Source organism: Cryptomeria japonica, chromosome 10 (assembly GCF_030272615.1).
Source record: "Cryptomeria japonica chromosome 10, Sugi_1.0, whole genome shotgun sequence".
Classification (NCBI taxonomy): Eukaryota; Viridiplantae; Streptophyta; class Pinopsida; order Cupressales; family Cupressaceae; genus Cryptomeria; species Cryptomeria japonica.
In genome coordinates this window covers 173,530,772-173,556,652 of record NC_081414.1, presented here as the reverse complement: position 1 = coordinate 173,556,652, position 25,881 = coordinate 173,530,772, and the positions used below count along the sequence as shown (strand labels likewise).

General features: G+C 38.3%; 1 long non-coding RNA gene across 1 annotated transcript in view; it reads right to left on the bottom strand.

The window, feature by feature from the left end:
* Window positions 1-445: 445 nt before the first annotated feature.
* The window catches only part of LOC131858699 (uncharacterized), a 44,307-nt gene continuing 18,871 nt past the window's right edge, over window positions 446-25,881 (bottom strand). Inside the window, exon 2 of the long non-coding RNA XR_009359043.1 lies at window positions 446-1,102. This is a non-coding gene — a long non-coding RNA (uncharacterized LOC131858699). The remainder of the gene's footprint in view (window positions 1,103-25,881) is intronic.

The window sequence follows — 25,881 nt, the reverse complement described above, 5'->3', positions numbered from 1 at the left end:
TCAACCAGTCTGGCTTGATCAAAATTTGTGTTATCACTCTCATTCATGTTTCCTTGATCGATTCTATGATTTCACTACTATTATAAATTGGTCAACTAACTGCCAATATCTTTCAGTTTAATTCCATTGTCTTCATTCTAGTCTCCATAAGCTTTCACCTTGCCAACATCAGAAACTTGGTGATTAGAAAGAGCTAGGATTCAAGTGATTACAAAAAAAAAATTTGATTGGATTTCAGCTATCGCTCTGTCCAAGATACTACATGCTAGACCAATCAATCAAGGAACGAACACTAGACTGAATGCAAGACCACTCATGCGAAGTCCCAATGAAACACAAATGCTTTGAATGTTTATATCAGCTTTCACCTGGTGAAGAGCAGTGGCTTATACCTTTGCACAGCTATAGCATTTGATTCCTCTGTGTTGAAAGAAATCATGGATCGGAGGAGAAACTCACAAAGGAGCTCTGATATTGCATTCATATTGATTTAATTTATAGAACAATAAATTATGAATTCTCTGCTACAACATTTATCATGGGTAGGTGGGTAGAGATAGGGTTGGACTGCTCATGAAGATATGGCTAGGTAGAGGATAAGATTGACATCAACAGTGGACAGGTGAGGTGGACCTGCATGAGGCTGGTCGGTCAGTGCCGACAGTCTTTGGCAGAATTAATTTAGCATTCCAACATTTGTCGGATCGCATGATTGAGTATTATGGCCTGAAAAGCTGCTTTCCCAGTTTGGATGTGGGAGAACTGAGCCTTTTCTGGTTTCCAATATATTTATGGTCGCTACTTTCATTTTATTTGCAGAATATTGTTCTAATTTGAGTAAAATCTAAAGGTATTTTGAGTGGGAACAGCCCTCTATGCTCATCTCACTATTATTGTCAATTATGCAATCTGTTGTAACAGTTGGAGTCATTGGTAGGCTTGTGGAATTCAAGTTTATGCAAAAATTACACTTGCTATAATCAGATGTATTGTGAACCTTGATTCTGCAACAGAGGCATTGTATTGGAACATGTTGATTAAACTTAGACTGAGCTTTGAGTAAGGTTGCTGGCGTTTGTAATCTTCCTGTCACTGTCAGTGCCTGGCAAACAAGAGTAAAAATTAATCTTCCTATTGTTGCTATCAAGCATTAATACCAGTAAATGAGTTGCTGGTGACATTTCTGGGCAATTAAAATCTTATTATGTTGCAACCAAAGGTTAGCACAGAAAAGAATTACTTTTAGCTATGTACTGTTCATTTAATGAAATTTTTACGCAAGTTTAACAATAGAATCTAGTCTCAGTTCAGTCTTATTTCCCTTGCATTTTAAATGCATGAATATCCATGTTCTCAAAACAAGGAAAACTTAAATTGGCATCACATTGAATACAAATCTGAAAACTGTGCATTCAAACTATCAAGTAAACTCTGTTTGACAAAATACCTGAGAGTGAAAGGGAAAAAATTAGTCCCTCCCAAATGTCTTGGGTTTCCTTCTCTTGTTGCTTTAGAGTCCCTTGCTTGGAAGTCATTTGTCTATCATATTGTTTGGTCTTTTGGACCAATCATTATTATACAATCCATTATGCAAACGCTAACCTTCATTGACATGTGTGTCATAACCACCCCTAGTTTTTTTGAAGTTTTTTAACTGAATTTAAGCTACAATGCAATAATGTCCTTAGCACTTTCTAGTCACCCAATTCCCAAGATGCGGAAGGTCAAAGCATACGGTGTATAAGACCACACCCAATGAACTAGAATGCAGCAAATGAAATGATCAAATCAACTGAGCACACAAGGTGGCAAATCCAACTAGGCTTACACTTGTTCAATGGAGGGTGCTAATGCAAGAACTGAAAGGAAACACTTCGATGCTTATTTAGCGGAGCTTCCAATTACAAAATCACACACGCTTCATGCTTATCAAGCAGAGCACAATTACAAAAGCACAATCACTTCTCACTTATTTAGTGGAGTGCAATTACACAAACACAGTCACTTTTTGCTTATTCAGCAGAGTGGAATCACACAAGCACAGCTACTTCCACTTATTTAGTGGGGTGTGCAAATACATTGAAGTAGAAGGATGAAACCATTGCCAGTACTACCATCTAGGGTATTACAAGATAATTTCAACATGTATTAAAAATCAACATATCATAAGTAAACTGCTGAAATAGAACTGATATAAAAGTCTGCTCAGAAATATATACTTCTGCAAATACAATGAATCAGCTCAAATTTATTAACCATCCATGCAAAATATGCTGCTCAGTGCTCAACAAGTGTAGATTGAAGATAAGACTGAAATATTGGTGGTAACACTAATGAAGGCTACCCAAATCACTGCATACAGATCCTACGACTGATACAAAACTATTGTGACTGGAAATTCATTGTAAATCATGTCTAAACAACACTTAACCACACAGAAATCTTTCATAAACATGCACAGCACACACCCAACTCACTGAACAATTATGCTCCTAAATTATCAGGCAAAAATAAATTCCATCTTCCAGATGCTCCATGTGATCTACCCTACTCTAGGCATCAACAAAGGATAAGTTTTGAGCATGCAAAACAGGGCAGTTCATACCCAGCTTCTCACACCCCTATCCCGCATGATAAAACCTGCTAATAGGTAGAACATTCCCTCAAAACCTTCAATGGTCCATCATTCACATTGGAAACTATGCTGCCTGCAATTTCACCATGGAACGACTGGAATGTAGGGTTAAAGCTTATGAATACATACTAAGATGCAATACCCTGCATTCAAGGAAGGTACAGCCTATGCCAACAAAAACTTCATCAAGGTCTTCAGAGGAAACTCTCAAATTTCTCGAAAACATCATCGAACCCTTAAACAAATCCAAAACACAACAAAGTATACATTTTCAAAAATAATGTAAATACTTCTCTTGCAAATGTAGTTGTGGTGTAATGTCTCCTTTTCCGCTCTAGTTTGTTTTGGGGACTATTGGTCAATTCTGAGACTCGTTGGTCAATCAGAGGCATAAATTAGGGTTTCCTATTTTATAGAAGGATGCCTTGGCAGCTTTGGTGGCTTGCATGTGGGAATTTTACAGTTCTAATTCCGGATTCCTTCTGGGTTTTCAAAGAGCTTCGCGATGGTGTGACATGCAACTGAATTTGTGGTATTTTACGAACTTACTATTTTCAGTAAGTGGGGGCGAGGACAACTTATTTTTCTGCGTTTTCAAAGAGCCTCGCAATGGTGTGACATGTAAACGAATCCGAAGACTCTTCCGGACTTACTATTTTTAGTAAGTTGTGACGGCTGCTTAGAATGTGGTTAAAATACATTTGGACACACTTACTATTTTTAGTAGTATGCTACTTTTTACTAAGTGCTATATTTAGCACTACTATTTTTAACAGGGTTTCAGTGGGTCGGTTCAGATGGCTATTTATGGCAGATCAGTTTGAGCAGTTGGTTTTCCAGCATTTTTGGAGCTATTTTGGCAAGTCTGAACTTATGTTGGGCGGCTTCATGGTTGAGGAAAAATGTTTTATAAGTGAATTATTTATAAAGCATGATGCATACCTTAGAAAGAAATAAGTTAATTTTATGAAATAATTCACTTTATTACCTTGGACGCCCATAACACACTTAAATGATATTTTTATGAAGGTATATTTTAATGGTTAAGCCTTATATTTATTTTATTTAGACTTGGACGACTTGGAGAGGAGAAATAATATTTTTATCCCAAGTCTATTTGGCGAAATATTTTACCTTTATAACGATGGGGCCAAATAAATTTTATAACTTATGGTTGGATGCCTTTGGAGGAAATTCTCATTAAAAAGGTTTATACTTAGTGTTATTTTGGCATTGGCTAAAGTTGGCGTCCACTTGAGGGAATAATGTATTTGTTGCCAAATAAAATATTATTATTCCTTGGGCAATTTGATGAGGAAATGAAATGAAGTGAAATGAAACACAAATTAAAGGAAATTTGAATGTTGTTATTTAGTCCCACATTGGAGGGAAAAGGAGGTTCGATTTGGAAGAAGGTTATAAATAAGTGTCTTGGCCTTCATTTGAGACTATCTATTGCTAATCATAACGAAGTGCTGGTGAAATCATTTCAGACTTTCCTTCGAGGGATGCTTACCTCCTAGTCTCCTTCAGTTTCGAGCTTGAAAGATAGCCCCTAGCTGAATATCGTGACTGTTTCTCACTTGAGGAGCAGATTGAGCAGATTGAGCTTAATGAAGATGAAGTTTTATGGATTTCTGATTTTTGGGAGTGTTGTAGTGTGTTTCCAGGTTGTTGTTTTCCACTGTAGCTGACGTGTGATTTCGCTTGTAGCTTCTTGTGTTTGTCAGCTCATTCTATGTGTTTGCTAGATCAATTCCTATGCCACGGGCGATTCATCCTGTAAGTTTTCGTTGAATATTTCGGAGTCTTTGATTTTATATTGCAAGTTGTATTTTTTTGTTGTAGACGCCCTTGCTAGGAGGTGTTTGGGTTGCGTGTTATGTTGTTTCTGAATTAATTGTTAGTGACCTTTTCTCAATTCTACACTAATCGATGTATGTCTAGGGTCTTTGGGGGTGTGTTTAGAGTTAATTTGGGATGTGCTGGGAGTAAGATAGAAGTCTTTTGTGGAGATTTATGTTGCTGGCCTATATTTCCAGCCTGTTGTTCATTCATATCAGATTCAATTCTTCAAGATTGAGGTTGGTTTTCAAGTGTGTGAGTTATTTGGTGTGGTGAGAGGAGTCTTGGTTTTGAGTTGCAGTTGTTGGTTTGGTTTTGAGCATTGAATATCTATTATAAAGCATATTGTATTGCTGGTTAGTAGTACTAATAGCAATTTCTCTTGATTTCTCTTAGTCCCACTGCATAAGTGGAAATGGCTAGCTTTGTCGCCTAGTTCTGGACAATGATTTCTAGTAATTCTAATAATCCATGTTTGCATTGTAAAGCTGATTAGCATTACTAACAGCTATCTACTTGGATTGTTTCTCTTAGTCCCACTGCATAAGTGGAAGAGGCTAGCTTACCGCCTTCTTATTTGTTGTAATGTTGTCCTCCCGCTAAACAAGCAAGCGAGTTGATTGTTATTTCATTTTCAGTCCTCCCGTTGAATAAGTGGTTGAGTGATTGTTGTTCTTTCAATTTTGTAATCTTCAATTGGTTGGTTTTACCGCCATACTGTTGTAGAAGTTCTTACACCTGCTGAATAAGCGAAAGGGGTTGGCTTGCCGTCCAGTATTGTATTTGATATTTCATTTCCAGCAGTTTATTGAGCTAACGATCCCCTTGACACCGTATGCTCTCACCCTCCCATATTGGGCTCTTGGTGATCAGAAAGTGAAAGGGTTACTTTCAGTAGTGTTGATTTTAATTATCTAACCTTAACGGGCAATTGGTATTGGTTGTGAATTGTGATAAAATCAAAAAAAAATTAAGGGTGATATTATAGTGGTGTCAAAGCTGGTTTTTCTGCCAGCCTGTGTGTTCAGTTGATTAGAGCACAAGTTCTTCCTGCCATCCTAGTGGGTCGTGGTTTTTTGGTTGTATATTAGAGTTTGAAAGAATGTCTACTACAGATAAGTCTATTTGTGAGTTAATGCAAGGATTGATTAATTTGATGAAGGATCCAGATATTAAAATGGGGTTCATAAAGGTTCTTGCAAAATCCAAACATAAGGAAGGGTCTGAAAATAATATCTTTAATACAAAGATAAATGATGGAGTTGGTGCTTTGACACCTAACTTTGAGACAAATTATGGAGTTTGGAAGAATGTCTACTACAGATAAGTCTATTTGTGAGTTAATGCAAGGATTGATTAATTTGATGAAGGATCCAAATATTAAAATGGGGTTCGTAAAGGTTCTTGCAAAATCCAAACATAAGGAAGAGTCTGAAAATAATATCTTTAACACAAAGACAAATGATGGTGTTGGTGCTTTGACACCTAACTTTGAGATAGTGCTTCATGAAGGCTCTTTGGTGATGCATGCACCTACCATTGATGAGGTTGTCATTCAAGAAGAAGAAAAATCAATATTTGAGGTTGTGCATGATGAAGCCCTTAATGTTTCTTATGGAGCTAGTGATGTTGTTGAACGTACTCGTGTGCTTCTAAAGGAAGAGAAAATGAAGATTGAAGAAGATACTGTCATTGAGATTATAGAACCAGCTAATAGATCAGCCACAAGGAGATTTGAATTCTTTTGGTTCCCCTGTAATTGAGTCTAGCATTGTTTCATCACCTTCACCTCATCCTAGCAAGGAGTCAAACCATAGTTTAGGATTTGTTGAGTATGATGTTGTTCACCAATTAGCTAAAAATGATGATGAGACAAGCTTTGAAGAGGAGGTACATGAGACTTGGGGCAGCCATGGAATCACTGTTGAAAGATATGAAAAAGATTCTGATTTTGGTATTCATCATAGCAGCAGTTCACTTTCTTTGGGAAATCAGTTTGTGGTTTCCAATGATAACCCATTTTTTGAGATGGGTATAGTGAAAACATATGACAATCCACTTTTTGAGTGGCAAAATGGAACATCACTTGGTTCTAGCATTGCACTTGGTGAAAATAACAATGTGTGGAAACCAAGAGAAGATTCAAGATCTAAGTTGGATGATACTTGGAGCTATGGTGAGCACTTTTTAACAGAGCAAAGTAATCAGCTTTTTAGTATTTGGGATCCAAGTGTGAAGGCAGGTAAGGACGACAAGGAGATCATGTGAGATGAATTTCCCTTTGATCCGAATGATGAAATGGAACTTGATGAGGATTCTATATCAGCAAACAATGGTGACGTTACACTTGATCTTGGGGCTGCCTTCTTGTTTGATCAAAGTGACAATGAGGTGGAAGCAGATTTAAAAGTCTGTAAGGCTCTTGATATTGAAGGGTTTGATGGTGTTCTTGAACATAAATCAGATTTATTAGTGCACAAAGTTGATCATCATCTTGGTGTTGAGCAATGTCATCACGTGGATGATGTGGGGTGTGAGACTAGGGGCAACCAAGGAGTCGTTGAAGACAAGAATGGAAATTTTGATTGTAATCAAAGGCTCGAAGAATTAGTGAAGTCTAATCCTTATTATGATATTGAGCATTTTCAGCTAGTTGGTGGAGCTAGACAAGAGTCTTGGAGCAGCTATGGGACCACCGATTGCAAGAGACAAAGTTTTGAGTTTTTCTTGCAGCCTATCAGCAGTACACCATCTATGTATTCTTATGAGTGGGATGGCTTCCAAGTTCTTGATAACCCTTTCTTTGAAGTGGGTATTGAGAAAAGTTATGATAACTCTCTCTTTGTGATGGATGATAATACATGAGGTGAAGTGACTGAACATGAGATTGAGTATGGTTTCCAATGTATAGATGATGTGATGTCAAACCATGAGGATGTGCCACGTTTTGTGATGAGTAATCTTTCGAGGCTGCTTGATACTGAATGCATAAGTGGGATTGAGGATGAAGACTCCACTTGGGAAGTGTTGAATCAAGATGATTTCAACATCTTTGACATCAGGGTGTTGTCGAAACACAGTTTAGTTGCCGTACAAGGTTTCATTGCAGCAGCAAGGAGTGAAGATTTCAGACTTGTTACTCGTGAAGTAGGGGAGAAAGAAGGACCAGAACATGGTGATTGCATGCTTGATAACCTATTCCTTGAGTTGAACGATAATAAGGCTCATACAAGTCCATTTTGGGAGATGGATTTGAGAACAACATTTGTTCCATAGTCCAATGTTGTTAAAGCTTTCATGGTTAGGATTCAAGGGTTCACTAGAGGAGACATCAATTTCTTAAGTATGCACTTGGTCCTTACTAGCACGTGGGGATGCGTTGAGCTTTCTTTTCAGTGTGTTGAAAATCACTTTTGGTTGGGTATCCAAGCTCAAGATCGTCAACATGATCTGATGGAGCGAGCTTAGTACATGTGGAAAGAAGGATCTTTGGAGGGATAAGGAACAAATTTTCAGTCATGATCGTGTTGTTCCCTTCTTTACCAGCCATTTGATGGTTCCTTTTGCTCATCAACTAGTGGATTGGGAAGATATTATGAGCAAAAGATGGTTCTATGTGAAGTTGGAGTCACTAGAGAGGATATTTCCAGCCTTGGACGTGAGTAGATGTGTTGTTTTGGATGACGATTTTATGTGTTGCAGCAGTTGTTCATCTTCTGGGATGCTGATTTTCCTAAAATCAAATCTCAAGTCAATCATTTTAGACTTGGTGGGCTGCTGGTGTACTCTTTTTCAGACTTCACATTCTCCTGGCAGAGTAGGTTTATGGTCTCAGATGAGAGGTGTAGCGAGTTGGGGCAATTAAATCCGTGTATGAGAAGTGTTCAAGCTCTAACTAGTGGTTATCCTTATGCCTTCTCTCCTATTTATTATTGGGACAGCAAACCTTTGGTTTATTTGGTTCTTCATTCTAAGGTTCTTGGAGTGGGAATGGTAAGAGTTTTTAGAAGTCTCCATGGTTTTGTCAGAATAATTCTGGGGAAGCATAGTAGATTCATGTGCAGATATGAGTATGTTGAGCTCTTGCAAAGGAATGCTGTCCTCTTTGCAAGAAGATTTGAAGAAGTCACATTTACAGTCATGGCTCTGCTTGACACCGTGGGGAGATATGTTGTGGACTTTAATTGTGAGTTGAGTAGACATTATTTCCTATCGCCTAGGCTTGTGATAGACAGTGGCATTTTGATATTGATTACTCAGAGCTTTATGGGCATGAGATGTTGCATGAGATTGATTTCAGTCCTTCAAGATCTTTCAATTTGAGTATCATGGATGGTAACATTTTGGAGTTACAAGGGAGGTTAGTACAGTTTTGGCGTGGTGTTTTCACTGATGTGATCAGAGTGGCACAACATCGGCATGGTGAGTTCTTCCTAAGACGGACATAGGACCTTGGGATCGTAATTTCTTTGGTGTGGATCAGTTTCAAACTTTCTGGGCTTGTGGTGGCATTGCTTGAGGACAACCAATTTTGGGAAGGGCGGACTGTAATGTCCCCTTTTCCGCTCTAGTTTGTTTTGGGGACTGTTGGCCAATTCCGAGACCCGTTGGTCAATCGGAGGCATAAATTAGGGTTTCATATTTTCTAGGAGGATGCCTTGGCAATTTTGGTGGCTGGCGTGTGGGAGTTTTATAGTTCTGATTCTAGATTATTTATGGGTTTTCAGAGAGCTTCACGATGGTGTGATATGCAACTGAATCTAAGGTCTTTTCCAAACTTACTATTTTTAGTAAGTAGGGCGAGGACAACTTATTTTTTTGGATTTTTCTGAGTTTTCAAAGAGCCTCGCGATGGTGTGACATGTAAACAAATCCGAAGACTTTTCCGAACTTACTATTTTTAGTAAGTTGTGACGGCTACTCATAATGTGGTTAAAATTCTTTTGGAAACACTTACTATTTTTAGCAGAATGCTATTTTTAGTAAGTGCTATTTTTAGCAACATTTCAGTGGGTCAGTTCAGATGGCTATTTCTAGCAGGTCAATTTGAGCAGTTGGTCTTCTAGCATTTTTGGAGCTATTTTGGCAAGTCTGAGCTTGTGTTGGGTGACTTCATGGTTGAGGAAAAATATTTTATAAGTGAATTATTTATATGGATGCCTTAGAAAGAAATAAGTTAATTTTATGAAATAATTCACTTTATTACCTTGGACGCCCATAACACACTTTATTGATATTTTTATAAAGGTATATTTTAATGGTTAAGCCTTGTATTTATTTTATTTAGACTTGGACGACTTGGAAAGGAGAAGTAATATTTTTATCCTAAGTCTATTTGGCGAAATATTTTACCTTCATAAAGCGGGGGCCAAAATGCAATTTAATTTTATAACTTATGGTTGGACGCCTTTGGAGGAAATTCTCATTAAAAAGGTTTATACTTAGTGTTATTTTGGCATTGGCTAAAGTTGGCGTCCCCTTGAGGGAATAATGTATTTGTTGCCAAATAAAATATTATTATTCCTTGGGCAATTTGATGAGGAAATGAAATGAAGTGAAATGAAACACAAATTAAAGAAAATTTGAATGTTGTTGTTTAGTCCCACATTGGAGGGAAAAGGAGGTTCGATTTGGGAGAAGGTTATAAATAAGTGCCTTGGCCTTCATTTGAAACTATATATTGCTCATCATAACAAAGTGTTGCTGAAATGCCTTAGAAAGAAATAAGTTAATTTTATGAAATAATTCACTTTATTGCCTTGGACGCCCATAACACACTTTATTGATATTTTTCTGAAGGTATATTTTAAAGGTTAAGCCTTATATTTATTTTATTTAGACTTGGACGACTTGGAAAGGAGAAATAATATTTTTATCCTAAGTCTATTTGGCGCAATATTTTACCTTCATAATGGGCGGGCCAAAATGCAATTTAATTTTATAACTTATGGTTGGACGCCTTTGGAGGAAATTCTCATTAAAAAGGTTTATACTTAGTGTTATTTTGGCATTGGCTAAAGTTGGCGTCCACTTGAGGGAATAATGTATTTGTTGCCAAATAAAATATTATTATTCCTTGGGCAATTTGATGAGGAAATGAAATGAAGTGAAATGAAACACAAATTAAAGTAAATTTGAATGTTGTTGTTTAGTCCCACATTGGAGGGAAAAGGAGGTTCGATTTGGGAGAAGGTTATAAATAAGTGCCTTGGCCTTCATTTGAAACTATCTATTGCTTATCATAACGAAGTGTTGCTGAAGTCATTTCAGACTTTGCTTCGAGGGATGCTTACCTCCTAGTCTCCTTCAATTTCGAGCTTGAAAGATAGCCCCTAGCTGAATATTGTGACTATTTCTCACTCAAAGGAGCAGATTGAGCTTAATGAAGATGAAGTTTTATGGATTTCTGATTATTGGGAGTGTTGTAGTGTGTTTCCAGGTTGTTGTTTTCCAATGTCACTGAAGTGTGTTTTCACTTGTAGTTTCGTGTGTGTGTGTCAGCTCATTCTGGGTGTTTGCTACATCAATTCCTATGCCATGGGCGATTCATCCTGAAAGTTTTCGATGAATATTTCAGAGTCTTGGATTTTATATTGCAAGTCGTATTTTTATGTTGCAGATGCCCTTGCTGGGAGTTGTTTGGGTTGCGTGTTATGTTGTTTCTGAATTGTTAGTGCCCTTTTCTCAGTTCTGCACTAGTCGATGTATGTCTAGAGTCTTTGGGGGTGTGTTTAATTTGAGTGTGCTGGGAGTGAGATAGAAGTGTTTTGTGGGGATTTTATGTTGCTGGCCTATATTTCCAGCCTGTTGTTCATTCATATCAGATTCAATTCTTCAAGATTGAGGTTGGTTTTCAAGTGTGTGAGTTTTTTGGTGTGCTGAGAGGAGTCTTGGTTGTAGTACTAACAGCAATTTCTCTTGATTTCTCTTAGTCCCACTACATGAGTGGAAGAGGCTGGCTTTGCCGCCTAGTTCTGGACAGTGATTTCTAGTAATTCTGATAATCCATGTTGGCATTGTAAAGCTGATTAGTAGTACTAACAGCTATCTACTCGGATTGTCTCTCTTAGTCCCACTACATAAGTGGAAGAGGCTGGCTTGCCGCCTTTTTATTTGTTGTAATGTTGTTCTCCTGCTAAATCAGCGGTTGAGTTGATTGTTATTTCATTTTCAGTCCTCCCGCTAAATAAGTGGTCGAGTGATTGTTGTTCTTTCAGTTTTGTAATCTTCAATTGGTTGGTTTTACCGCCATACTGTTGTAGAAGTTCTTACACCCGCTGGATAAGCGAAAGGGGTTGGTTTGCCGTCCAGTATTGTATTTGAGATTTCATTTCCAGCAGTTTATTGAGCCAACGATCCCCTTGACACCGTATGCTCTCACCCTCCTATATTGGGCTCTCGGTGATCAGAAAGTGAAAGGGTTACCTTTCAGCAGTGTTGATTTTCATTATCTAACCTTAACGGGTGATTGGTGTTGGTTGTGAATTGTGATTAAATCAAAAAAAAATTAAGGGGGATATTATATGTGGCTCCTATATGAAACCACCAAGACCACTTAGGGGGTTTTCTATCCTTGAAATCATTATTTTCAAGAGAGTTTTCATCTTCAAAAAAATATGAGATGAACACAGGTTCTCTCAAAGCATCAGCAAATATTATATCATGTCTAACCTCAAAATGAGCTCTTAAACTCCTGTTATAAAATTCTAGGAGAAATAAGATAATCATTTCTTTTTTCATCCAAAAGCTTCTTTCTTTTAAATTAAATAATCTTTTATGAAAGCGAATGTCCCCCATGTGCCTAAGCATCCCCTCTTAAGGCACAACTTAAAATGCTTTTTAATATATAATTATATCTTATTTACCTTTATAATTTATCCGCCTTGGGACACTTTAAGTTATAATTATTTAATTATTTGCCCAAGTTGCAAAAAGTATCAAAATGAGATCAATACGAAATTCTAACCATAGCATAATGGTTTTGAAGACTGATGAACTGAAACAACATGACATCTATCTTAAATAGCATGCTTCTCCAAGAAGTTTGGAGAGGGTAATATCAATCAGACATATACAGATCTGCATACGAAGAGATAGAAGAGAGATTAACGATGATATAGAAGATAAGTATATGCAGATATAGTTGGAGGACTATGTAGTGTTGATGCTGAGATAAAGAAGATCATCTTACAGTCACAGAGAATGAGATTGGGCAAATATGAAAGAGAGATCTATGCAGATTTATATAGTAAGATCTTGCAGATATCAAGAAGAAGATTGTGCAGATATATAGGAGAAATTTATGACAGATTTATAGAGAAGAATATAAGAACTTGCTTATCCAAATATGATTGTTCACCATCCACTGAAGTGGACATTCACAAGAAGATAAGGGAATGAATAGAATCTATATGATGATCTTTAAAGAAGAAGCAAATAAATGTGAGAGATATATGAAGGAAACAAATGTGGAAATTATCATGAGAATAGGAGGAGAGGTATGCACTAAAATTTATCATCCAAGCATACTTGTTATGATTAATTCAAGAAGGTAATTATAGAGAGAATAATAAGAAGATTCTATGAAGACATAGAAAGAGTCAATCATTTATTGAAGAAGACGTATTTTGTCAAGAAGATTGTAATTGTTCATCATCCATTGGAGAAACAACATTCAAGGTGGAAACTTGTGTTGGGGGTTGGTGCCTTCAAGAAGAACAAATTGGAGTCTCTTACTAAGATTGATGTCTCCAGTAGGTTGGTGCCTATGAAGAAAGGAGATTGGTGTCTCCTCTAGGTTGGAGCCTACAAACTTATTGTAAGAGATTATTATATAAGCAAGTAATTTGCCATGGTTTTCTCTCAAAGGTTTTCCACATAAATTTCATATGTTATTGTGTTCTTCTCATGTGCATGATTATTGGTGTTGAGTTAATGGCGTTATTATGATTGATAAAGTTTTTAATTGGCAAACGTTGCATTTTACTGATTCAAACCTCCCCCCCTTCTCAACATAATCACATTCTCATCAAGGTAGACCCAAAAGACAAAACCAGGTTGGAACCACCGAAACCAAATATGTCGTCAGATCAAACCCTGGCTTCCATTTACATAGAGAGGGAATTGTTATAACTTTTATCAAAGGCCCATCACCAGTAAGCACCTTAATGAAATCTTCATACACCACAGAGCTAAAAAGGAAAACGAAATTAGCCATTGCACTAATGCTTCCACTACCCTTAAGCTTCCAAATTAAATCAGCCCATTTCCTTACCTAATCAATATTAGGATGAAATACAAGAAAATTACAAACTAGGGAAAGATGAAGGTCAACAATAGCTTTTCATTCATTACGTTGTCAAGGACTACCATCTCTAACCCTTCCACAATACATGAGACTTTTAAAAGATCCAAAACCCCTGACTTAGCCATATTCGGGGATTTGACTACGATCAGTTTATCCACATAGGAGACAAGGTCCTCCTTGGAAAAGAGTCAAGGCCATAAGCAAGGGGCATCAAAGCCTTCCCAAGGTCTTGACCAATAGCCGACAAAGAGGACGACATGTTCCCTCTTGCTCCAACCTTTGTTGTCATAGAAAAAACCACAGTGGATGAGGAAGCTCGCTAGGCCCCCCACCTAGCAGCTCCATGAACCAAACCCTAAGACATTGACTTCAAAAAATTTGAAAATTGCAGAGTGAGCTCTTTTTAGTCTTCCAAATTGAAAAGTAGACATGGCCAATTCCCCAAATGTTATTCTCCTACAGCCACATTATTATCTTAGAACCTCTGTATCTTTCCTCTTATTTCATTTGGAATCACATTTTGAAAAATCTAAGCTACTAAAATAATTCAATTGCTTGTATCTCTCAGCTCCCAAAGGTTGTCTAATTGGAGCAAACCTTTGAGTATGCCTTCTAGATTCAAGCTTGATATGATTGGAAAATTGTTGGTCTTATTCTAAATAAATGCATCATTTCCTTTGTATCACATATTCAGGCCTATACATTTTCCTTTGTGTTCTAAACATATCAACTAAACTATCAAAAGAATATTGATGCTGATTTATTTAGTTAATGACTATATTGTGAAATATCCCTTTAATTTTTTCCAAGTTTAAAGCAAAAGCATAAGAAAAACCAGCAAACTCAACCACTTGTTCTGCGAGAATATTAGATAATAGATTGGAAAAACAATTGGAAAATGAAAGGGAATACAACTTGGTGATATAACCAGCCACTTCCACTTATCAACGGGCAATACAAAACTAAACTCGACCACTTAGTCAACGGGAGTGTAAATAACAAATGCTGGAAAGTAACAGAATATGAATTTGGCAGTAAACCATCCACTTCCACTTATTCAATGGGTAACAAGGTTACCTTCAAATTTGAAAATTAAAGAACGTTGATTAGTACTACTATAACAACACCCTGCAATAAAGCTAACAATGAAGCATCATGAGAAAACATTGCTACTATGATCCATGAAGTTAGAGAATCAATCCTAAACTCAAAACTGATAATTTATTGTGAAAATCAAGAGTTTAGAAGAACAATACCCAATCTGATATGCAACAGCTGTAAACTGATTTTTCCAACCAACAACATCGGAAAGCTTCAAATGTTCATAACTTCCTCGATTCTTTTCTAAATGAGCTCAAACTAAAAGCAAAGGCATCATAAGGGCTAAGCGTCCAACTTCCAACCACTCCAAGTCCCAAACCAGCAACCATGAATATGGCACGAATCCCAATGTAGCCCAGGCAAGATGGTACGGCCAACAGAAAAAATCAATATCTCCACCAAAAGTCACGATACCGTGAGCATAAGAGCGCCCACATCCAAGGAAAAGAACGAGCCAGTACCCACAAAAATCTAATCAAACCTCCAGTCGATAGGAATATAACTTTGAATCAGCATAGAGGGTTTTCACACTTCAAAAGCCAAGCAAACTTCACTCACACTAGTTAGAAAACATCAAATTCACAAAACTGAAATCTCCATTGGAATACCCTAGCAACCTCTAGATGAAGTTGCACCACAATCAGCTAGGAGTTATCTTTCAAACTTGAAACTAGAAGAAGCTAGGAGGCACTCAACCCCAAAGCAAGAGTGAAAAATATTTCAACAGCACTTCATTATCAAAATAATAGCATACCCAAATGAGCCTCTCAAACCTGCTTTTATAGCTCTCTCAAAGGGATCGACCCTCTTCTCCAACCAATGTGGGATTTAAAGTTTTACCTTATTTTATTTCCCATTTCATGTGCACAAATAACTTAATAAAAATTATTAATAATTCCCAAGTTGGATGACCCCATCTCTTTTAAGAATAACTTAAAGTCATTGAGCCTAGGCGTGGGGGTCAAAAAGCAACTTGAAATTATAAAATCACTTCAGATATTACCTTCCAGAGACGAATTCCAAGAGAATTGAATAAGCCATCACTCAGACTAAACTGCTAGAAATAGAAACCAAGTGTTCTATCATACTGCTAAAAATAGTACTTACTAAAAATAGCATACTATTAAAAATAGTAACTCCAAAAACCTCTTAAGCACAAACCAGGTAGCCGTCAAAATTTACTAAAAATAGTAAGTTCAAAAATCTCCTCTGATGGAAATGCATGTCACACCATTCTGAAACTCTCTGAAAACCCAAAAAGACCAAGAGAGCAAACTATTAGACTCCTGCAAACAACCCCCTAAAAACCTCCCCAAAGATAGAAACCCTAATTCTGTCTCTAGTTAGCCTACGAGCCTTCGGAATAGGTCGAGTCACCCAAAAAGACTAATGCTGGAAAGGGGACATTACAATCCGCCCTCTCCAAGTTTGCTTGTCCTCAAGTAAACGCAAGGCTGGATGTTGCAAAATTTGCTCATCTTCCCAAGTGACATCCTCAATCAAAAGATTCTTCCACTTCACCAAATATTCCTTAATAGATCTTCTCCTCAAAGAGTGTGCTCCCTGAAATCAATGATGGTCTCTAGAATCAGAAACAATTGTCCCTCATCCAACGAAGGCAAATCTGGTGAAGCCACTACATTATGTCCAAGTGCTTTCTTGAGGTGTGACTTGTGGAAAACATTATGCACTTTACTGCTAGTTGGTAATTCTAACTCGTAAGCCACTTCTCTGATTCTCTTGATAACTCTGAAAGGTCCATAGAAATGTGACTTGAGCTTTTCTGCCCCACTCTTCTTAAGAGTGGACTGTCTGTAGGGCTAGAATCTCAAGTAGACCATGTCACCAACTTCAAAAATGTGTTCCAAATGTTGTTGGTCAGCATATAACTTTTGTTGATTATGTGCATGCTGAAGGTTATTCTTCAGAGGCCTCAGAATGTCTTGACTCTGTTACAACATATCGCTCGCTAGAGGGGCCATACTATCACCAAAAATCAAATCAACAAAGCTTGATGCCTCATATCCATACAAAGCCATGAAAGGTGACATTTTGATTGACATGTGGTAGGAAGAGTTATAGAAATACTCTCCCAAATGAAGCCATCTTCCCAAGCCTTTTGCTGCTCTGAAACATAATTTATGAGATATCCCTCCAACCATTTGTTCACAATCTCTGTTTGCCCATCAGTTTGAGGATGATACTAGTGCTTGGAGTAAGCACTGTACCACTCAATTTGAAGATCTCCTGCCAAAAAGTGCTTAGGAACTTGCTATCCCTATCACTCAATGGTTTTTGATAAACCATGCAATCTGAACACCTCTCTAAAGAATAAATCAACAACCTGAGCTGTTGTAAGAGAGCTGGTAATGGCGAGGAAATGTGCAAACTTTGTCAATCTGTCAACGACAACATGTATGCAATCTTTCCCTTGCACCCTTGGTAACCCAGTTATAAAATCCATCAAAATGCTTTCCCATTTCTGATCAGGAATAGGTAAGGGTTGCAGCAAACCAGCTTGAAAAGTGTGTTCATTTTTGTTTTGTTGGCAGACCAGACACTCCTTGATATAGCGAAGGACCTCACTCTTGAGTCCCTTCCATGAAAATATCTCACGAATCTACCTATATGTCTTAAAATACCCTTGGTGACCAGCCAAAGGAATGTCATGAAATGATTGTAGAACCGTCTTTTTGAACTTAGAATCAGGTACAAGGAAGATTCTACCTTTATAATGTATTAAATCATCAACCAATTGATACCTTTAATCATGGAAAGTACCCTCAACTAGACTAGTAGCAAACTGATTTTTGGCATACTCTACAACAGTGATAGGAGGTAGAACAGTTCAAAGTGAATGAGGGTAGTGTTGGTGGGCGTTTTATCATCTACCAAACACTTAGAATAAAATACCACAAGGATACTCTATCCTCTCTTGAACAAAATCACTACTTGTGCCAAGATTGCAAGAAAACAAGTAGTGATTTTGTTCAGGAGAGGATAGAGTATCCTTGTGGTATTTTATTCTAAGTGTTCGATAGATGTTAAAACGTCCACCAACATAAATTGGCGCTAGAAGGAGGGCTAGAAACAACGAAACAAGTTGTTTACAAGTTGAAATAGTAGGCATGAAGCAATGTGGTGTTGCCACATGAGTTTCCTTTTGACATACCTTTTGAGCAACCAGAACCAGGATTACACCAAACGAACATTACCAATCAATTGCGTTCGCTTGCTTGGAAATCGGCGACAAACCACGCTCAATTCAGACAAGCAAGTTGCGTTATCTCCGAAGAAGAAGAGAAAGGTCACCAAATTGAAGCAAAAATCAAGAAAGATTTGAAGGAACAAAGATTCTTGGCCCTTCACCAACAAGTTCACAGAGATATATGACGATTTTCCTTGAAATCAGCCGCTCAATCAAAGAAATGATGAAAAATGGGACTACCAATGGTTCCTCCACCTAGTAGAGATCCCGATCCTGTAGTACAACCGAACCTAACTCTCAACGACGAACAAGAAAACGTCATTACAGAATTGTATACTTTAGCATGTAAAGAAAAAAGAGGCTACGCTGATTATCATCGAATGTGCTTTATTCGTGAGGAAGAAGAAGAAATTGTTGATCATATTGACGTCGAATTATGAAGAGAACAACATCAACTACCATCGCAAGCCGTTGAGCCAGCTCCTCAACCTGATCCTGCACCACCTCGACAAGATTAAGCAAAGTCACGTTGGATCGCACAAATTCCCCTTCACTGGGCAGGTTCCAAAGAGTCCTAAGGTCAGCTCCAAGTTCATCCAAGAAGTTTGTAGAGTTAGAATCTTCTACTAGAATAAAGCAAAGGAAGAGAGCAGTCGCGACAAGTGAAAAAGAAGTTTCGTCACAAGAAGAGAGACCTATTGAAGAAGATATTTCCAGTTTGTTCCATATTTCAAGCTTGTTTCAAACTCCTAACACAGAGGTTTCAATTCCAAGAGATACCCAAAGGAAAACAAGTCCTACTGCTAGAAGTCCCACTTTCAGAAGTTGACACATCTCCAATGCAAGTCACACCATTTCAAGTAGTATCCCCACCAGCATCCCCGCCGCCAGTTGCTCAGCAAATTCAAGCAAAAGTACATCAGGCGAACGTTCCAATGGTGTGGCGTCCAGCAAATGCATCACCTAAGTCCTTTACTGTTTATCATAACATGCCAAAGAACCCGAAACAATTTTGTTCCAAGTTTCGAAGTGGTGATTTAAGCCACACTGCAGAGGAACATATTAAAATTTTTGAAGATCTCCTCCATAACAGAGATATTCAAGATGAGGATGTCGCCTGTAGATTGTTCCCATATACTTTTGATGAAGAAGCCTCGTATTGGTATATCCATCTGCCTGTCCACTCTATCCACAACTGGCAAGAAATGAAGGATGCTTTCTTAGAGAAATTCAAAGCACTAGTTTCACCGACAAATCTATATAGACAATTCATGGAAGTGAAAAGACAGCCGCACAAACCAATCAACACATTCAATAGTAGATTCCACAAGGCCTATACAAGATTGCAAGATCCCTACAACTTGGATAATATTGCAGCACTAAAAGTATATTACGCAGCCTTAGACCATCTTACTACTATGTTTGTAAAGTTAAAGAATCCAATCCAAGCAAATTTGAAGGAAGCATACGCTACAGCAATTACAATTAGCAATGATTTGGGAGTAGGTGCTACTTCAAGGCCGCTCAATTATTTGGGAATTCTTGTTGCTCAAAACCAAATTCAAGATATCAATCGAGCTTTGACTCAGCATACTCCTGCAATGAATCTGGTTCCTACTCCAAACAATCCATTAGTTCTTCACCCAAGAGGGCCTATTTCTCAAGCACCACCCCCACAGCCAGTATATCTTCAAAATGCAACAACCTCAGTCTAAACTCAAGAAGAGAAGGACGAAATGAAAGAATTGATAGACCAAGTCAAGAAATTGTCAACTGAGGTCACATATTTGATATTTAAGGAATCAAAACAATCAAATACAAAATATGCAAAGAAATTATCAGTCAACCCAAGGAAATTATAAAGGTCAAAGTTCTTTTGGATACCAAAGAGCTAATCAAAATTAACAGAGAGACAATCAAAATTATCAAGGTAATAATCAAGGATTTTGGAATAACAATCAAGGATTCCAAAAGAAAACATGGAATACTGGACCCAACAACGGTACTGTACCATCTCCCTTAGATAATCAACCTGCCACTGATAATAGTCTCGCAAACAAAGTATTCTTGGCAAAAGCAGCATCTTGATTGCGTCTGGCTCGTGCAAATCAGCATCAAATTCTTTGTCGGGTGGTACAGGTTAAAAATCGATCTCAAAACCGAACTCGAACTCAGGAAAGAGGGGTGCTCATCTGTCGGTGCATCTTCGAATTGTATGAACAATGTGTCTTTATACACCTCTGTCAACATGTCTTCAAACTGCAGGGATTCTTTGATTAATTGGTCCTTAAAAATGTCTTCAACTAGCTCTCAGACTGTATCGTACATTGGCGGGGCTGCTGCGAATTGTTCTTTAGCTTGGGGCTGATCTTCCGAGCTCACTGAATCGTTCTCAAAACATCCTCTTCAGCCCTGTCCTCTTCAAGTTCAGGGACAACACAGTCACCTACTGTCACATCTTCTTTTGGTGCAAGCACAACATAATTATTTGCTGCCACAGTCTGACTGATTGGCTCATCGTGCTCAACACTTTGCAACTCCATCCTTTCATCATCGGGGAGGGTGGCACTGCACTGATGTTGGGATCTTCTGTATTCATCTGCAACAAGGTAGGCACTCCACAATTTCCTGGTGAAGGGCTCTTTTGGTTCTTCCGACAATCCATATTGGGCTTTAACTTGACTGACCGCCTCCATGCATAGCGAGCAAGTAAATTCTGAATGTGGGGTGCGGTGAATTTTGCAACACCAAGGTGACAGCACGCTCTCCAAGCACAACTCTTCATCGAGACCAAACTAGTCCTCGACCCGATCTTTAAATCGTGTAAACTCCTCGATGCTGGACGGAGAAATGGGGATATCTGGTTGTACAATCTCCTCCAATTTGGGGATATCCCAAAAGAATATCTGCCCCTGCAGTGCTAACTCGACTCTTGACAAAAACGCCAAGCAATTCAACTCATCGTGCTCAGCTATACCATGAATTCTACAGTAACCTACAGATGTGAATTCAAGAAGCTACCTGGGTTATAGCTGCAAACTTAGCCTTTGTTGAATTTGGAAAATTTCGAACCACAGACAGTCTTCATGAAGCGGCCGACCATACATATTGACTCAGAAATATTTTGGTATTTTTAGATTTTTTATTTTTTTGATTTTTTCGATTTAAAAGAGATCTAGCATATCCCAAATATAGCATTGGAAGGGTATGATAAACTCAACTTGCTGCAAGGAACCTGACTAGCCCTCCTTCTAGCGCCACTTTTGTTGTGCGAGGAGGGTAAAAAAGGCTTTAAGGTTACTCTTCACAAATATGGATTGATACGATCTGGGTTTAGCTGTTCAGATATTCATCATATCTGCCCTCTCTCTAGCACCAATTTTGTTGACGTGGCTAAAGTCGCATCGCTGCAACTCTATCCGGCAAACGCAAAATAGAATGATCTCGCCGAGTATCCAATCCTCTCATGTATAAGGAAGCCCTAATGTTGTTTTAGTTGATCAATGGGGACAACCTCAAGGTTCCAAATGTCAGTTCTTGACTGCAGGATAACTAAGTGATCGATGTGTTCCGCTGGGCACACAAGGGGACTTACGCTTTGCAACAAGCTGGTTAGTATCTGATTCTCGAACTGGCAAATAAAAGCAAAAGAGGAGGGTTTAGGAAACCTAAAATTAATAAGGCTGGTATACAGGTAGACGGATTCAACAAAAACAATCCCTGCTTGGCCAGAATGGCTCACAACCTCACAGGAACAGTGCAATCTTCAGAGGCACTTGGAAGATTTCCAGACTGCAAATGCATGGGTAAGCACCCAATTCTTGCGCAGCTCAAACGGACACCTGCAATTGAACTAAACGCAATTAAAGGCTCAAACTAACCATACACAAGAACATACAATCAGTACATCCTCAATTATATGAGAGTGAATCCATCAAATACCTACACACCCAAAGCAGAAAGATCCATCTAAAATGTTGAAAGAAACCATGCAAATAGAAGAAAACAAAGACAATAAACACCATTCTTCAATGTTCATATATTTGCTTCAGCTGCCATTACAACAATTTTTGCAGCATCTCTATGCTACCACTAAAATCTAACCTATTCTAGCTGAAATCTAATAGCCTAACTAGAGTCTAACTATCTAACAATCTAGCCTTTACAAGAGAAAGGCCTTTTCCTTTAATAGAATTTACAATTTGAACTGGTGGCCAGGATCAACTACATCCAGGGGCTGCAATCTGCCTTCTAGAAACTGGCAGCTTTAACCCATGCCCACTCAATTTTCAGTTATCCTCTCAACCACTATCTCAACTACCTATAACTATTTGGCTTTAATTCGGTCAATTTGGCAGATAGACATAATTGACCTGTGTCCCCTCTATTTTAAAATATCTTGAGTGGGACCACAGGCAGTTTTACATTGAAACAATTTCAGTTTTTAAAAATGAATTTCTGGAATACCTTTCCAGATGTGCATTTCTGAGAATGCATAATTGTTGCAATCTGAAAGTTCTTCGGTCTTTGGGTCTCGGTGGTGGACTTCAACTCTGTGGTTCAACTACACGCTTCCCAATGCTCGGTTATGATCTCGTGCTCCTGCAACGCGTTCCTGCATCTTCTTCTCCAGCTTTCAGTCCCTGGCTTTGATCGTCAATTTAGCTCCTCTTGATGTCATTTTCCTGCAAGCAATCAATTTCACCTTGAATTAATCAATTTGAAAAATTAAATAAATTGACTTAACAAACATTAAATTTTAAAGCGACATCGGGCTTTGTACTCAATAGAGTTCGAGATTGAGAAGCTCTTTGTGAGATTTTAAATTTCAAGTTAAAGCCACTCCTTTCGAACTTCAATCTATTATGGTCACTTTACAAACTCGGAACCCTTTTGAAAAATTGGGAACTTAGCATTTTTAGGCCATTTGAAGCTTCATTTGGTGAGCTTAACATCTGTGGTTTTTCGACTCAATAAGGTACCTTTGCGCGATTTCGGCCTTCTTCTCAGTTTTCTAGACCGATTTTGTAAGCCTTCCCAATTTTCGAACTCTATCCTCCCCATGACAATTTCAGGCAAATTAGTGATTTTATTTCAAAACATCTCCCTTTGCAATTTCGGCCATTCAAGCCCTTTTGCGAGATTTTCGGCCCTTTGACCCCTTTTCATAAACTCGCCATTTTGCTTGATGAGATTTTCGGGTTATTTGGGGAAATTGCACGATTTTGCCCATTTGAAGATTGTCGCGATTTTGGTTTACTTTGCGAGTTGTGGGAATGTGGGAATTTTCGGCCTAAATGCCGATTTTGAAGGTTATTTCAAATTTCGGCCTAAAACAATGTTATGTGAGTTTAGACTCTTTTAAGTTTCTATTCTCATTTTCGGCATTTGAGATTATTTGGCGAACTTAGACCTTTTTCGGCCTGTTTAAGGAGAATGTGCAATTTATCGTTTTGAATAACTCCTCTTTCATTCTCGGCATGTTGGGCGATTTTTAGACTTGGCTTTCGACCTAAAGAAGACTTCGGCCTCTAAGATGAATTTTGGAGCCTTAAGTTTGCGTTGGGGAATGGCGCGATACTTTGGATTTTCGGCCCAGAAGGGGTTTTCACGCGACCTTGTCTTCTTTGTTTATCTATTGTCAAACTCGGGCAAACCAGCAAATGGCGATTTCAGGGGGCCTTTGTGTTTTTCGGCCCTAGAGGCCGATTTGAGAGCATTAAGTGGTTTTCGGCCTCAGAGGCCATTTCGTGAACTTAGCTCTCTTTCGGGCTTCATGGAGGATTTGCCCGATTTGAACTTTGCGAATTTGTCTCTCACAAAATGAATAAAATAGCCAAAACCCCTTCCTTTTGCATGATTTTGGCTTCTGAGGTTCCTTGTCAGTATTCTAGTTTAAAACGTGAACTAAGCAAATTCGGGCATATAGGCAAAATGCACGAATTACTTTTTGCTTCCTTTGAACTTGGACGCCCTAAGAAATTTGGGATTCTGGAGAGAAATCGTGTGATATTCTCATTGTTTGAACGTCTTTTAACTTAAGCACATAACTAGGACATTTTGCATAGAATGCACGATCTCTTTATTTGTGCCTTCGATTTGCAAAGTCGGGACTTTGGCAAATGAGAGGAAAGCGCCACTTATACTTCGGAATCATATTAACACTGGAGATGGCTCGGGAGACTCAGGCATTTAGGAAAAAAAACGTGATTCCATGCTTGATCTCATCGGGGTTTTGCTTGGCAATTTGAAGATGTTTGAGTTCTTCGAAGACGACATGACTTGTCTTGACTCTTAATCACTTGAACACAAATTCAGGACTCTGCTGACCTCAGGCTGTTCGGATTTCACACGAGGCATCTACCTCCTCTCTCAGCAGACAGGGCAAAAACAAAGTGGGTCCCCGTCAAGGACGGGGTGTGTGTGCAGTGCGCACAACAAATGGAGACTCGGCTGGGAAATGTTCCTAAACATTTCAAAGATGACTATCTGGATCGAACCCAAAAATCTCTGGTCTACACCCCATAAAACAACCCAAATAACAAAAGACAAATTCAAAGTGAAAATGAGGTCGCAAACTAAATCAAGTCAACAACCTTGAGAATCAAGTGTGTGCAGTGAAATTCATTCCAGCTTAAAGAAAGTTGAGATATCATCGTTCAATCAAGACAAGTTATGTGGGCCGAGTCTAACTTCAAAACCAACCTGGATATATTGCCTCGTTGCCAGCGAGCGTCCATAACCCCGGCGAGGTTATCGCCTGTAAACTCACAGAGATTAGTCTATTCCGGATAAATTTTCTTTTTGAATACCAACAAAGGTGTCTGCATTCATAAAGCCAAGGATTTTTTATATTTCTTTGCTTTTGATTTTCTTTTCTTTTGATTTTTTCTCTCTTTTCACTTTTTCACATTGGCTCGTAAGCAATGAAGCCTACGTGGGATTAAGCCTTACAGTGGTCGCTGAAGCAGAGCTTCAAATTTTCACTTGCAATGACTTCCCTTTGATAAAACGACAAACTTAAGCAATTTTAAATGTTAAATGTGCAGTGATCACAATTTTGGCAACAAAATGCAGTAAGCAACTAAATTTTTAAAATGGCTAAGCCTTAAACCAAATGAGATGAATACGGGGGCAACTGTCAATTAGGTGCTCTACCAAAGTCGACATCTAAGAAATGAGCTGGAAAAACTTCCTGACTTCGCACACCAATGCTGGGAAAAGCAAACATACCCCTACAAAACGATGAGGAGACAGCCCCTTCCGAAAGGACACCTACAGTACGGAAAAGAAAACTAAACTAAAGTAGAAAAACAAGGAAACTAAGCTTAAAACATAAAACAAACTACTCTAGAAACAAAAAACAAAACCTAAACTAACTATGTACAAGAAGAAACTGACTGTACAAAATGCAGACTGTATGTATACGTTCCCGACCCGAGGTCATTTCTCAGTACGTGCTACAGTAATAGGGCAATGGGGATAGTTCTATATCTAGCTTGTTTGTCTTTGAATTCTGAAAAGAAAATTTTCAATTGGCCACTCTCAATGTTTAACCAGGACATTGGGCAAAATTATCAGTTGTGGAAGTTCGTTGGGTCCGTGGTCAATCCATTTACATGTTTTTTCCTAGAATATTCAAAATCAAATTCACCTGTCCTCTTCAGCCCTGTCCTCTTCAAGTGCAGGGACAACACATTCACCTGTTGTCACATCTTCTTTTGGTGCAAGGACAACATAATCATTTGCTGCCACAGTCTGACTGATTGGTTCACCCTACTCGAC